The sequence below is a fragment of the Oncorhynchus masou genome, chromosome 5 (genome assembly GCF_036934945.1).
Source record: "Oncorhynchus masou masou isolate Uvic2021 chromosome 5, UVic_Omas_1.1, whole genome shotgun sequence".
NCBI lineage: Eukaryota > Metazoa > Chordata > Actinopteri > Salmoniformes > Salmonidae > Oncorhynchus > Oncorhynchus masou.
Window position 1 is genome coordinate 55,219,698 of NC_088216.1, and position 16,076 is coordinate 55,235,773.

At 41.4% G+C, this 16,076-nt stretch overlaps 1 protein-coding gene across 4 annotated transcripts in view; it reads right to left on the reverse strand.

Annotated features, from left to right (window-relative positions):
* LOC135539896 (retinoic acid receptor gamma-A-like) overlaps window positions 1-15,875 on the reverse strand; it is a 71,821-nt gene extending 55,946 nt beyond the window's left edge. The window contains exon 1 of one of the 4 annotated variants that reach the window (XM_064966125.1): window positions 15,572-15,875. The gene's annotated coding sequence lies outside the window, so the exon portion shown is untranslated. Of the gene's footprint in view, window positions 1-15,078; window positions 15,239-15,571 lie in introns of those variants that run through there. The other 3 variants (XM_064966129.1, XM_064966127.1, XM_064966126.1) reach the window with 3 other exon arrangements.
* Between the last annotated feature and the right edge of the window lie 201 nt (window positions 15,876-16,076).

Here is a 16,076-nt window from a genome sequence, read left to right on the forward strand (position 1 = left end):
ACATTCTCGCCGGTAGATCTGTGGTTAACACACAGGAGCCAAAGAATGCAGTGTTGTTTTGGGCATGCTGCAGCTTAGAATCATAGTGAGAGAGAGAGAGAGAGAGAGAGAGAGTTAGAGAGAAAGAGAGTCAGAGAGAAGAGGAGGAGGGGGGAGAGGGAGAGGGAGAGGGAGGGAGAGAGAGGGATAAGGAGAGGGAGAGAGAGAAAGAGGAGGGGAGAGGGAGAGGGAGAGAGAGGAGGGGAGAGGGGGAGTGAGAAGGTGGGTGAGAAGGAGAGAGATAGAAAGAGAGAGAAAGAGGGGGAGGGGGAGAATGAGAGAGGAGAGAGGAGCAGAGGGAGGGAAGGGTGAGGAACTCACAGTACCGTCTCAAAACAGGGAAGAACATGTCCATGGATTAACATGTACAGTGGAAAAACACACTCACACACACACTCACTCTGCAGTGACCTGTTCCACTCACTGGGGGGCACTGCAGGGGCAGTAGGGTGGCATACTGAGCAAGAGCGCAAACATGCACACATACACAAATGTACACAAAGAGGCCATAACACACACAACCCCTGAAAATGGACCCATCAGCGCAAACACATACTTGTATTCTTTTCTTCCTCCTTCCCCCTGTCTGTCTGTCTGTCTGTCTGTCTGTCTGTCTGTCTGTCTGTCTGTCTGTCTGTCTGTCTGTCTGTCTGTCTGTCTGTCTGTCTGTCTGTCTGTCTGTCTGTCTGTCTGTCTGTCTGTCTGTCTGTCTGTCATGTTCACAGAGCTAGCTAATTACAGCCTACTGCAGCGGGGCACCGCTAATTTAGAGTTCCATTCCAGTAAACTGTTCCACATGTGGGGCCAGGCCGGCTGGCCAACCCAGCCACGTTACAGAAAGGACACACACACCACTCACGCACATGTGCTTCCCTATACCAAATACCATATACAATACATAGGGCCCTGCGTTTTTCCTGTTCAGGTCACACTGTACCCCCCTACACTATACACATAGGATTAACCCTTCTACCCAAGACATTCGATCCAGTAAATCAACCCAGTGGATACTCTACGCCCCCTATCAATACCCTGACCCATCTATCATCACAACTGTCATAGATACCTTCTCTCTTTCTCCTCTCCATCTCCTCTTCCTGTTTCTATCCCCTCCCCTGCTCTAACCACCTCTTCCTCCATCCCTAAACCTCCCTCTCAACCGTTTCCAATCAGTTCACAAAATACATCCCTCTGCCAGGATTTTAATCTGCTTCTCATTGTTCTATTTGTTCCATCAGGTCTGCTGTTAGGCCGAGCTCTGACCCGGAGGTTTACGGGATGTTATGGTTGTGTTGTTTTGTTTGTATTTGTCTTGTTGTGTTCTGTTCTGAATAACCATGCCTTGTAGCTCATTAGTCATTATTCCTCAGCCACACACATGTATGCATGTACACGCAAACAAAAGCATGAACTATCTCACAATTGTTTTTCAAGCCATAAATTCTCTTGTTGACATATTTTCTTTAAATGTTTGGATCTTCAGGGGTTTCAGCACTTCTCTGTGAGGGCCAATTTCTCCTCCAAATATTTTCACTGAGAGAGAAAAAAGGCTTTTGTGCGCCAGAGACAAAGAATCTCCTATAGTAAGAAGTATGGGCAACAAAATAATTGATCATTGAGTAGGTGGGATTGTATGAGTGATATAGACGGGTGTCCAATATACACATGAAAGTAAGTGGTGCAAAGACATCCCTTCAGACACACATTCTCACTCCCGCACAGATACACAATCATTGACTTTATTAAGCATCCTTATGGGGAAGTGTTTGGTAGGAACCAGGGTCAGTCGGAAGCTCCATTGCTATCTCAAATTGACCCTGAAAAGGTGAAGTATGGAGGAGAGATGAAGTTATTACGAGATCTGTTGAGAGGAACCACACCGCAGACAGCCCTGGTGTTGCTTCACTTGCAATGGGCTCCCTTACTGATCACAACACAAGACCCAAGTCTCTCTACTACTATGAAAGAAAGAGAAAAAGAAGAAGGAAAGAAAGAAAGAAAAGCAGGGAAGGAAAAAAGAAAGTGGTCAAAGCGAAAGACGATAGAAAACAGAGGGAAAAAGAGAGAGAGAGAAAGAAAGAGTTTGTTTCAGGCATCTGGAAGGCACTGAGCCTTTTCTCCATTCGTAAGAGGTGAGTAGCGTTTCATTAATTACTCCCACATTGGGAGCTGGATTGAGAAGAGAAAGAGGGGACTTTGGTGAAGAAAGAGGGAGGGAGCGAACTGGCTGATGAAAAACGTACATAAAAATAAAGAAACGGTTTATTTCCCCCAATAAACACACAAAATAATGAGCCTCCAACCCAGAGAACTGTTGCATTTTCTCTAATGAGTCACACCAGCCAGGGGAGCCTCTCTCTCTCTCCCTCCAGGGGTAACACACCTTGGGCAGGGCAACAAAAGCGGCGCTGTGCGTTTCTGGGCTTCCAGGCCTCAATGCTGCCTTTATGAGGCCGGGCTGGGTCGGTTCAGACTGGGCCGTCTGGCCCTGCTGAGACACACACACGTACAAACACGGTGTGTGAGGAGGGGGCAAAGGGGTGTTGTCTCAGTGATCTCATCGCCCACCATCACCCTCAAGTCCATTACCCCAAGTCCCGACCAGACTCAACCTGCCACTCTTCACACACGCACGCACGCACGCACACACACACACACACACACACACACACACACACACACACACACACACACACACACACACACACACACACACACACACACACACACACACACACACACACACACACACACACACACACACACACACACGCCCGAGGGGTGCACAGGTAACTGACGCCCACCTTTCCGAATGCAGAGGAATTAAAAGCAGCTTTGGTGTGTATGTGTCGGAGGTTTTCCATTCCACCCTCTCTTCTCCAAAAAGACCTTTAACTGAAGGGCAGACCTCAACACACACCAAACAAAAAAATATTTCTTGCCTCTCTTCACACTGGTTCTCGTGAAAATGTTTATTTTACAGAAGTATTTGACATTGGTCGAACGGCTAGACATAAAATGTATACATGTATTTATACTGTATAGCATAGGCTTGATTTTGGGCTCCCGAGTGGCGCAGCGGTCTAAGGCACAGCAGTCTAAGGCACTTAATCTCAGTGCTAGAGGCATCACTACAGACACCCTGGTTCAAATCCAGGCTGTATCAAAACCAGCAGTGATTGGAAGTCCCATAGGGTGGCACACAATTGGCCCGGCGTCATCCGGTGTAGGCCGTCATTGGAAATAAGAATTTGTTCTTAACTGACTTGTGTAGTTAAATAAAGGTTACAAATATCCTACACCTGCCACTGGATATATAACTATGACCTTTGGATATTTTTCTAATCCTACTTCTAATTTCCTTAACAAATAAAACAAACAATAAAAGCCTGTCTGAAGTTAATCACAAGTAAAAGCTGTCCTCCAGTGTTACCAACTGCACCTGCCTCTTGTTATTCAGGGACCATGAACAGTGTAAAATGTGTTTTTTCCAACTGAGTTAAACCCACACAACGGCTTGTTTGTGAGGCGAAGCGTACACTTCTCTGGGTGATTTTAAGTATCCAGCTTTCATGTGGCGAATGCAACCCACTGAGTAATATGGAGGCGCGGTTTAATATGCCTCTAACTACTGACTTAAAAACACACACACACACACAGACACACACCAGGTCATTACTGAGGTGGGCATGCAGAGAGAGCTTTAATCAAACTCATAAAAACTGCACACTGTGACCCAAGTCATTCTTTAATGACTTATTAAATCACCTCTCTGCCTGCCAGACATGTTTCACCGACTGGCTTAAGGTTTTAATCTCCATGTGTACAGTTGGATATTTTTACTGAAACAATACAAGTTAATTCACTTATTTCAGAGACGGACCATCACTGTGTGTAAGTGATGTAGATTTGAGGAGTATTCACAGCTATCTAAAGCAGTTTGTGTAAAACCTCATGCAGCTCAACTATTCAGCATTAAATCCATAAATGTTCTATAGAACAAGACGTTACGATCTAATATATTTTCCCAACATGGAATTAGAGCTGGTATTAGAACTGGTTAGAATTTGTTACCAGTTGTCAAAACTGCCAGGTTATACAGCTACTACATACAGTTGACGCAGTAAGACTGAGGGATGGAGAATCGCAGCAGGAGAGAAACTGAAAAAGTACCAAACTCCAATCCTCTCAAATCGACCCAAGCAGGATAAATGAGAAGTGTGTAAAATCATGCCGTCTTTAGTTAAAAACATGGGCTTATTTGTTAAGTGGAGTTAAAGTATGTTGTCAAAATACAAAAAAAGTATATAACCTTGTATATGTATGTGGGTGTGTGTGTTTTTTCCTCTCTCTGCAGAAGTGTTGTCTACTGTGTCTGAATTAGCACAGGGTCAAACGGTCCGCATGGCAAGCTTCACATGGCACACACACACACACACACACACACACACACACACACACACACACACACACACACACACACACACACACACACACACACACACACATGGCCAATCGCACAGACAGACATGCTGATAAACCTACACACACACACACGCCCGCATGCACACACACACACAAAATATATTTGCTCACAAACAATACACAATTCAATTAAATGTTCTCTCTTTCCCAGACAAAATAAAAGGCCATAGTATATGAGCTATGTTGACATATAGCTGGCTCTCTAAAACACATGCTTCCATCGGTCTCGTAAAACCAAAATATTTTTACGATTGTGGTCCAGGCTTGCGAACAATAACTATAATTTATGAAAGCTATTATATTGTTGGCTTTGCTATTTTTTGTTGTTGTAACTATGCATATACATTTCCTTTATTAGCCAGATATTTAGATACTATTTATGAACAAGATGGTAAGTTAAAAAACGACAATGCCCTTTTTACGACTGTTAACTTCTTTGACGCAAACTAGACTCTTGTGCTAACGCAAACAATGTCGTGTGAATGAAATGTTTAACCTCATGTGGACATTTCACTTCCAATTGTGGAAACTTTCATCTCTTAATCATTCGTTATGGTTGCTTAGTTTCTATGTAACCATTGAGTCTACATTCTCACTCACAGCTCCTGTCTCCTCTAGCCACAGCCATCTCATTGTATCTCTCCCTGTCAGACGGACAGATGGTACAGAAACATGGGATTTGTTTAGGCAGCAGTAACTGCTTCTCACACGCCTCATAATACCGCCTATGGAAATTGGAATATGTTTTATCCAACCAAGCCTATAATGTGTTTCTATACTGTCCTCTATACCTTCCACTGCAAACAATCATTTGAGCTGTGCTTTAGCCACATAATGTCAAAATAACATAAAAGTGGCTTTCAGTCTTTGTAATAATACCACTGTTACTGTTACAATCACTGTCGTAACCTTTACAATAACTTACTAACCATAAATAATGGCAATTATAGATACGCCAGTGACTATAATACTGTTACTCTCTTAGTGGCAGGCCTAATCATAATAGTGGCTGCAATAACAGCACTAATGACGGTAATGATGATAATAATGTTTAAATCAAACGCACAATGGTGCCGTTATGGGGAGCCCAACCCCTCCGGCTGACTCTGGGGTTGCCAGGTCACGACTGAGGTCACCCCATGTCGCTCCAGGCTACAGATAGGGTTCAGGGGTCACTCTTAATCGAGGCATTTAGTAGGCACCTTTTAGCTCTGTGCTCACGGCCTGTGTCAGTCTGCCCTAGTGCTGGAGTTACCCTCTGCTGGAGTTACCCTCTGCTGGAGTTACCCTCTGCTGGAGTTACCCTATCTCTTCTCTTTTGCTCTCTCTCTCTCTCTCTCTCTCTCTCTCTCTCTCTCTCTCTCTCTCTCTCTCTCTCTCTCTCTCTCTCTCTCTCTCTCTCTCTCTCTCCCTCTCTCTCGGGGGTCGAGGGTTGCGTTCCGCCACAGAGGAAGGACTAGAGGTGACCTGCTGTGTTTAAAGGACTAGTGGATGTTGATCTGAAGGCATGCCTGAGGCTGTGATTAAAGTAACACACAGACAGAGGACAGCTTCACTGGTACACCAGGTGGCCAGATGATACAACCTGACCCAATGACAATGACCACTATTCAACAGACTTAAACACAGTGTTAAAGTACCAAACACGGTACCTCATGAGACAAAGATTTTGAACTAAATAGCAGTGCACCAATAAAAGTGAAGCATAAAGCATTTTTTTAAACATGAAGAAGAACAGTCCTACTTGGATGAAAATGTTCATTTGGAAAGAGTTAAATGTGATGAGTAGCCACACACAAGAGAGTTGTTCTTAAACAATGCAGAACAGGCGAGCTGTTAAATAGCCTGTATCAGAAGTGAACAAGCACTCCAACTCAACACTTAAAGCAGAACCACACTCCTGCATGGTTTCCATTAAGAGTCCTTTATGTAACACCAAGAAAATACGTCATTGTTACCGAACAAAAATATGTTTGTTTCGTCCAGGCTGGAAGACAAGAAAATACAATTCTGTAAATATATAATTTAATGAAATTGCCATTGATATTCATAGAGAAAAACTGAAAGGTCGACAAAAGAGCAACATCTCTCTCTCTCTCTCTGTACTCAGTACACCATTGTGACTATCCTGGCACACAAGAGGAAACGAGAAGAACAGGCATTTACATTTTGAGCAAGTAAAGCTCAACTATTGCTGGTACCTATTGTCCCCTCAAATGAAATAAAATCAATCGCTTTGGTGCAATTTACACAAGTACGAGGTATATTTTCACAACTCTAAGCACAAAAAATGGCTCATGTTTCAAAACTCTAAGCACATTTTGAATTGATTGTGTACAACAAACACATTCACAAAGTGACTTGTTCACTGCACCAAATCAATTATAATGTGAATACATATTCAAAATGCAATAAGAATATAGTACTTTTGAATAGTACTTTTGATATGATTTTCTTGTAATTTGTTAACAATACAATTAACTATCAGTTAATCAAACTGCTCAAAACAGATAACTACTGAACTAAAATGATGTAGTGTCGACCTTGTTTTAAATTGCTTTTGTTTTATTGTCACAAGTATGTGGTGCTTTTCACAACTCTTATTAGTACAATACTCTAAATAGATCATCAAAAAGGCAGATGTTTCAAAACTCTAAGCACATTTTCAATTGACTAAGTACAACACACAAAATCATACCATCACTTTTTCAACAAATGTAATCAGTGTTTCATCTACAAATACATATTTCACATTGCAACACATGTTCATAAAAAGTGTATCATTGCCTTTCCCATTGCCTTTCCCAAACATTATTACTACTATTACTTAATTTGACGGCTCTTAATTGATGATCACTTAAACGTTTGGTAAAATATTTTGAGAACTACATGAAGTTCATCAATGTCACGTCCTGACCTTAGTTCCTTTTTTATGTCTCTATTTTAGTTTGGTCAGGGCGTGAGTTGGGGTGGGCATTCTATGTTTTGGTTCTGTGTGTTATATTTCTAGGTGTTTGGCCTGGTATGGTTCCCAATCAGAGGCAGCTGTTAATCGTTGTCTCTGATTGAGAACCATACTTATGCAGCCTGTTTTCCCACTATGGGTTGTGGGTAGTTGTTTTCCATTTCAGTGTTTGCCCCATACAGGACTGATTTGGTTTTCATTTATTCTCTTGTTCTTTTGTATTTAGTGTTCAGTTAATTAAAGGAAATATGAACACGTACCACGCTGCGCTTTGGTCTACTCCTTCTTCCTCAGACGAACATCGTTACAATCAATTTGATCACTCTTTTGCTGCTGAGAATTTTCCTGCACGGCAGGAAAATCAAACTTGTGGAAAATTTGAGTTTTAAAAAGCCTTCTAAAGTTTGTAATTTCCACTTAGAAATTTCAGATTTGATTTGCCCTAACAAAACATGCAACAACCCCTATGAAAATGTCCATTAATCATAATCCACATAATACTTCACATGTATTGTTGCTGAAGGATTATTTTCTTGCTGTAGCAAACTGGATCAGATTAAAATCCTACATCTGTAGAAACGTAAAAAGTATTATATATACTCAAATGTACCTCTATGATGATGACTATTATGATTTAAATTCACCTTAATTAAAAATATAAAAAATATAAAAAATAAAATATTTTTTTTTGTCACTGGCCTACGCACAATATCACAAAATGTCATAGTATAATTATGTTTTTCAAAATATTTACAAATTAATATAAAATTAAAAGCTGAAATGTCTTGAGTCAATAAGTATTCAACCCCTTTGTTATTGCAAGCCTTAACATGTTCAGGAGTACAAATGTGCTTAACAAGTCACATAAGTTGTATAGACTCACTCTGTGTGCAATAACAGTGTTTAACATGACTGTTGAATGACTGCCTCATCTCTGTACCCCACACATACAGTATACAATGATCTGTAAGGTCCCTTAGTTGACCAATGAAATTCAAAAACCGATTCAACCAAAACAAAAGACCAGGGAGGTTTTCCAGAGACTCATAAAGAAGGGTACCTATTGGTAGATGGGTAAAAATAAACAGTCATTGAATATTCCTTTGAGCATGGTGAAGTTATTAATTACACTTTGGATGGTGTATCAATACACCAGGTCATTACTAAGATACAGGCGTCCTTCCTAACTCAGTTGTCGGAGAGGAAGAAATCGCTCAGGGATGGAGCTAAGCACAGGCAAAATCCTAGAGGAATACCTGGTTCAGTCTGCTTTCCACCAGACACTGGGAGGGGATATCACCTTTCAGCAGGACCAAAGGCCAAATCGACACTGGAGTTGCTTACCATAGAAGACAGTCAATGTTCCTGAATGGCCAAGTTACAGTTTTGACTAAAATCCAATACTTGAAAATGTATGGCAAGACCTGAAAATGGTTGTCTAGCAATGATCAACAACCAATTTGACAGAGCTTGAAGAATTCTGAAAATAATAATGAAAATATGCTGCACAATCCAGGTGTGGAAAGCGCTTAGAGACTTACCCAGACAGACTCACAGGTGTGATCACTGCCAAAGGTGATTCCACAAAGTATTGACTCAGGGGTGTGAACACTTATGTAAATGAGATATTTTTGTATTTCCATTTCAATGCATTTGCAAAGATCTCTTGAAGCATGTGCTTTACTGTTTTGCATTGGCCAATAGAGTACTGTAATACCGTGATTGATGCCTTTTACGTAGCAGACACTTTTATCCAAAGTGACAACATGATATTTACTGCCATTTTATTCATTTAATTTCATTGTGAAATCTGTCTTCAATCACCACACCTTTGATCACACATGGGGTCAAAATTCTGGAAATGTAATATTCAGTCAATATTAGTGCATAATGGGAAAACAGTTTCATGTCGTTTACATTACTGTACTAATACTACATTCAGAGGGCAATTTTGAAACATGTATCTTACCTTCCTTGCTATTGGATTAACTGGTTGTTAAGATAACTAAATTGAGAAGATATGTGTTTTGGTGATTAAACCAATGTACTCATTATATTTCACAGTAAATGTATATTTTGATTAATGGTTATGTGGTGAAAGATGTCTAAAAACAAAATGAATGCACAATGAAAGGTGTATAACACTGTGCTACGTTGAAGTGATAATGCCACAGAAGCCGACTTCGTCTCGGGCCTAACAACACCTGTGCCAATATATCCTCCAAACACCAGCTTCAGGGGCATTATCACTTTTATACAACAGGTTACCAACATATTCAAACAATGATTGACATATTTTAATTAAAAACATCATTTTTATGAATAAATTCATACTATTTCATCCTTCCACAAGACATAGTCTCGACACAGATCTAGGGTTGCTACCCAAGCCCGTTGGTTGTTTGTTCTATCGGTTCGGTTTCCTGAGACGCGACCCAGTTGTTCAGTCTTTTTGTTCTGGATCTATGGACACAGATGTTCATTCTAAATGTTCCATTGCCTTACTGGCTGGCAACATTCTTATCCCTTGTTTGCTCACTAGCTAACTACGGCTAACTTACGGTCACGTCAAACAGTGCCGGCAGAATAACAACAGTAGCTGCTTTTGCATTTGTTTAAGCTGTTTTCTAGTAACATTTACTTGGATACATCCATAACAATGAGCTAATGAGGTGGGATTTTGCCTGGTGTAGAACATGTGCTCTCTCATCAGGACACTTGTTCAGGGGCCAATGACACAGTTAACACAATCACTACCAACTGAAGCTGGAAACACTGAAAACTATATCCATAAAAATGATACCAGCTAATTCAAGATTTCAACTGGCTGAGAAACACTGCCGACCTGTCTGTCTGTCTCATCCCGACTCCTTTTTATAGTGGAGATCAAGTTTATAACTTGCCTAAGTGGCCTGATGAGACAGTGGATTGCACAGTCAGATTAACAGAGTAGATAGGCATTTTAACATGATAGATTTAGCCGGTGTTAACTTGTGGAATAGAAACTGGCTGGAATGTGCTTTTAACCAATCAGCCTTCAGATTAGATCCACCCGTTGTATCAATTATTTTTTGTACAATATCCAACTGATTTACAATTCCCCTACTTCTGATGATGACATGCTGTATTTCTCAACATTCTCTCAATCTGCTGTTGGACACTAATTTTTTTTATTTTTTTATTGTCAGATACAGTATGGAAAATTATATTTGCCATCTACTATTTGTTCTATTCAGCAGAGGAGAGTTTGAAAGTGGGTTGGTATGGACAGACAGGCAGGTGGGGGGGGGAAATATAGAGAGAGAGAGGTAATTGGAAATGCTTCGTGTTGACAGGCGAGTGGAGACCATGAAACAGAGAGAGAGAAAGAAGAAAGAGAGGAGAGAGACAACATTCTCCTACTGAGGGCCCTGCCTTGCAAAGCGAAGGGAACAAAGACACAGAGATGGCAGGGCAGTTAAAGGAGTTAGGCGGTAATAACCTACGCACAAACACTGCAGGTGCGTCATGAATCTCTCTTTGTGTGCGTGTGAAAGATGTGTGAGAGAATATTACTTAGACACACGTGTATACATTTCTATACATGTGTGTTTGCTGGGAATGTATCTGGGAAAGTGTATGGGCAGACAGGACAAGAAACATCGGTCTGGCAGGTAAGGTGAGTTTGATCATTAAACAAACACAAAAAAACACATTTAGTCATAAACGAATGCTATCAATACAAGTTTAACAATAGCATACATTATTTTAAATAAATTGGGCTCCACGACTTATTATATTTCCAGACTTCAGAGGTCCATACACATATGTACAGTATACATTATGTACTGTATATTCTAACCAAACTCACCCCCATACAGTATGTGAATCAGGGAATGGGGCAAAGAAAATGGCCATTATAGAGATGGCAGTCATTTGCATAGTTAGTCAGTTTAGCCCACCCTGATTGTTAAGGTTAGGGTTTAGAGAGTGTAAACTGATCCTAGACCTGTGCCTTCCTGTTGGTTGCTAGTGGGTGACCTGAGGGTTTGATGGGATTGAGAGTATTGTTGCTCAGGGCGATTAGTTGACACTCTTTCCAGATATCTTTGGTCTGAGAAAATTACAGGGTGATGAAAACCACTCTAAGTGTTTGGATCTCTGACTTCAAATTTATAGAGATGTATGACCTTAATTTAATCACCCTGTTGTAGGATAATTTTCCTGGATTCTTTTCCTGCTGGAGCAAACTGGCTCAAATTAAGATCCTACATCTACACCCCCAGACACGCACACACAATATACACGCAAAAACACACATAACAGCTAACAGCTAACTACACATTTAAACTGAATGGTGCAATTCACAGTGACTATACACAAGATTGCCAGTTCATAGACACATTCTCATAAATACCAGGATCACTAGCACACAAAGACATGAGTACTCACTCAGACACATCACATATACAGTGAGGAATGGCTCTAGTAAATCTCCACGGACTTCACTCACACAGAGAGAGAGAGAGAGAGATCCAGTCTGACACAGAGTGGTGGTGATAGAAAAGAAAGGGACTCTCCGTGGAGTATATTTAGACACACTCCGACCATGCTGTCTGCCAAACACTTCACAGACAGGATCTTAACTTGAGCCAGTTTGCTACAGCAGAAGAATTATGCTGACCCAACAGGAAATATGAATTATTATGTGGATTATAATAAATTGTAATTTTTGTAGGGGTTACATTTATCGTTACGGAAAATCAAGTCTGAAATTGTAAAGTGTATTTTTTGTATTTTACCCCCATAAAAATACACTACAAGTTTGCATTCTCAGCAACAAAAGAGTGATCAAATTAAGATCCTACATCTGTACACACAATGCTTTTACTGGAACTGGCTGGTCTCGCTCTGGTGGGACACAGAGTGTGTTGTGTTGATATCTTAGGGAAATGTGTGTGTGTGTGTGTGTGTGTGTGTGTTTGTTCATTAGGCCGGTCGCTTAAGCTTGACTTTGAAATTTGACGTCTAGGTTGTTTTTGTTGTTGTTGCTTTAACCCTACCCTACCCCAGACCTTAACCCTTACCTAAACCATTCAGAATGAGTGCCTAAACTTAATGTTTTAACTCTATCCAAAACCTTAACCTTCTAAATTTGATGTTTAGAGCAACTTTGAAATGTGACATTTGGAGAAAAGTGGGATAAACGTCTAATTCTGCAATGAGACTGTGAGTGCTTGTTAGTGTTCATGTAGATGAGGGAGAGAGAGTGTGTTACTATAGTGAATGTGTGTTTTTATTAGTGTGTGTGGACACAAACCAGCATTTAATGAGGTGTTTAGCCACATTAAACCTTTGTGCCCTGTCTGTGCTCTATATGCTGCCTCTTCTTCTTCCTCCTCCTCCTTGTCTCTCCATGCCAAGATAGTTACTAGATGTGCTGACTAACATTCCACCAGACATTAGGAAAATGAATCTGGAATAGATTTGTCGGGCATCCGCTACATTGGCAAAGGGCAGGATAAGCATTGCATAGAGCTGTACTCCATAGATCAGCACACTGAGGTCAGAACACTGAGCTGCTGAGTGTTACTGATCAGCATTATATCACAGCAAGACGGAACACAACAGTTAAACCACAGCTTTGTACACAAAGTAAGAGATAGTAAAAGTTTAATCTAAATAAATTTGATTCAATAATATAACTTAATCTATTTATAATAAAATTGATGGGGACATGTTGTTTTTGACAAGAATTGTGCCTATCCCCACTGTATGAGTGACTCACAAATGTGTGTAAAACACTTAGTTTCACTTTTCCTGAAAAATAAACCCAAACTGAGGATCCTCAAACGGTTGCAGGTTGTTGCTGAAAGAGGATGGAAGTACATGTAACACCATGTACTGAAGGTTTACTACATGGGGTCAAAGAGTTTGTTTTTTCTTTCACACACGCATACACACACACACTGCACACCAGAAGGAAACAGAGATCAGACGCACACGGCTCTCAGTCATCTCCCGATATTCAAATCACGTCGTTTCAATGTTTCCATGTCGCTTGTATAATTGCACCTCTGTAACCTGTTTACATAACCTTATGTGTTATGTGACAGGACTACTTCACAGTGCACACACACACACACACACACACACACACATAGGGGCATATATACACACACACACACACACACACACACACACACACATACACATAGGGGCACACACACACACACACACACACACACACACACACACACACATGCACATACACATAGGGGCATATATATACACACACACACACACACACACACACACATACACACACACACACACACACACACGCACGCACGCACGCACCGACACACACACACACACACACACACACACACACACACACACACACACACACACACACACACACACACACACACACACACACACACACACACACACACACACACACACACACACACACACACACACACACACACAGACCAGACCAGCACCAGCCATTTGCATGACTGATGAAGCATCTGCCGAGAGTGACAATTCACAATATGATTGAGCAGCCTGTGGGCAAAGTAGAGGCTCTGTCTAATCCTAGCGTAGTCACTGCTTAATAGGTCTGTGCTACTTTATGCTGGCTGTGACCATAACATGGGGAGGAAATATACTGACATACAAGGACCCATACTATAAAGAGATGGAATTACACTGACATACACTGAGTATGCCAAACATTAAGAGCACCTTCATACTATTGAGTTGTAGATCCCCCTTTTGGCCTCAGAATAGCCTCAACTTGTTGGGGCTTGGACTACACAAGGAGTTGAAAGCGTTCCACAGGGATGCTGGCCCATGTTGACTCCAATGCTTCCCAAAGTTGTGTCAAGTTGGCTGGATGTCCTTTGGGTGGTGGACTATTCTTGATACACACGGAAACTATTGAGCATGAAAAACCCAGCAGTGTTGCATTTCTTGACACAAACCTGTCCCCTACTACCATACCCCGTTCAAAAGCACTTCAATATTTTGTTCTTGCCCATTCATGCTCTGAATGGCACACATACACAGTCCATGTCTCACTTGACTCACGGCTTAAAAATCCTTCTTTAACCTGTCTCTTCCCCTTCATCCTCACAGATTGAAGTGTATTTAGCAAGTGCCATCAATAGGGGATCATAGCTTACACCTGGATTCACCTGGTCAGTCTGCCATGGAAAGAGCAGGTGTTCTTAATGTTTTGTACACTCAGTGTACATATATCATGACATGGGGAAGAAAGTGCATTATGAAGGTGTATTACACTGACATGCAGTGCACGTCCCTATAACATAACATTAGTGCGGACGATGCCATGTGAGAATATTCAAATGGAATGAGGAATCACTTTGATCACTACTGAGACAACAGTTTGTGCATAGATTCAAGGTTTTTCACATATCGTGTCATGCAACGCAGTGCTCATGTCATGTCAGTTTGTCACATTAAGAATTTAAGCATTTGATTATGAAACTATAAAGTTGTCATACAATCAGCAAACACACACAAGAACACATTAAAAAAACATCACACACTCATGCATACAATACTACACATCTACTCACACTTGTAACAACGGTCAAGCACAAGAAAGAGGCGATCTCTGTCTTTCTCACTAGTTTACCTCCTCTCTCTTTAAGTCTGTTCTCAATTAAAGCTGTCCTCAGGAAACTCAAACTCTCCCCTTGTAGAGTCCCATTCCTCCCCAAACACACACAAGCACTCTCTGTTTCAATCATCTCCCCATCCACACACACACACACACACACACACACACACACACACACACACACACACACACACACACACACACACACACACACACACACACACACACACACACACACACACACACACACACACACACACACACACACACACACACACACACACACACACACACACACACCACACAAACACTCTTGTCTCAGTCCTGCTCTGACATGTTCTCTTTCTCTTTCTTTCTTTCTCTCTCACTCCAAAGAAAGACTCAGAAACAAAGAAAAAACAGGAAAAAGAGAGACGGTCTGTAAAGTTCAATCCGAAACCCAAACTCACCAGCTCTGCAGTGGGTCTGGAGTACAGATGGACGAATGAAGGAAGAGAGTGGATTGAGATATGTGTAGTAGAGTTCAGTTCATCAGTCAGAAGTCCCTCTCAGAGCGAAGATAAAGCACAGCCTGTTGCATTCTGCCTTCCTCTCCCTTTTCTCTCCTCTCTCTCTCTCTCTCTCTCTCTCTCTCTCTCTCTCTCTCGCTCTCTATCCCTCTCTCTTTCTCTCTCTCGTTCCCTTGATCGCTCACTCACTCACTCTCTTCTTGCTCCCTCTCTCTCCCCTACTGAAATCATTATGCACTTTGATTTACAAACCCTCCCTGTCACGTGATCCAACACTTCAAATATACAGTGCATTTTTTTACAAGCCACAGAATGCCTGAAGGAATGGAAAATAGAGTCCAGAAAGCTTAGGTTTCAGCTTCTCAGCCCCCCTCCTCTCTCTTTCTTGCGCTCTCTCTCTCTCTTTCTTTGTCTCTCACTCTCTCCCTTCACTCTTCGTCCCAAA